This window comes from Morone saxatilis, unplaced genomic scaffold (genome assembly GCF_004916995.1).
Source record: "Morone saxatilis isolate NCDOM2014 unplaced genomic scaffold, NCSU_SB_2.0 Contig14, whole genome shotgun sequence".
Classification (NCBI taxonomy): Eukaryota; Metazoa; Chordata; class Actinopteri; family Moronidae; genus Morone; species Morone saxatilis.
The window spans coordinates 10,758,945-10,759,315 of record NW_023339696.1 but is presented as its reverse complement, the minus strand read 5'-3'; the positions used below and the strand labels follow the sequence as shown (position 1 = coordinate 10,759,315).

Sequence of the window (371 nt, the reverse complement as noted above, 5' to 3'; positions counted from 1 at the left end):
ACACACATGCACACACACATACTGTGCAAACAGGAACCCATGTATTATGATTCATTGTATACTCAGACAGGTCAGGTGCACACACGTCATTCTATGGTTTAACCAGTTTGGGTTTATGAAAGCTGATACTGCTCCCAAGACTTAATACAGCTTCATTTTTTGAATATAAATACTTTTTAAATGTTTTTTAAAGGTGGAAAAGCCACTATAGATGCATTATATCACAGGATAGAGACACATTAATATTGTTAGGTAGACTACCAGTTCTTTAAATTAGTTTGATCCACATTGAAAAGGATCAATACTGGCCCAATCCTTCCAAATTTACAGCACATTACACTAACTCCTTCCTTCCTTCTCTCTCTCTCTCT

General features: G+C 36.1%; 1 protein-coding gene across 1 annotated transcript in view; it reads right to left on the bottom strand.

Moving 5' to 3' along the window:
- The window catches only part of fam20ca (FAM20C golgi associated secretory pathway kinase a), a 36,944-nt gene that overhangs the window by 34,242 nt on the left and 2,331 nt on the right, over positions 1-371 (bottom strand). The window lies entirely within an intron of this gene.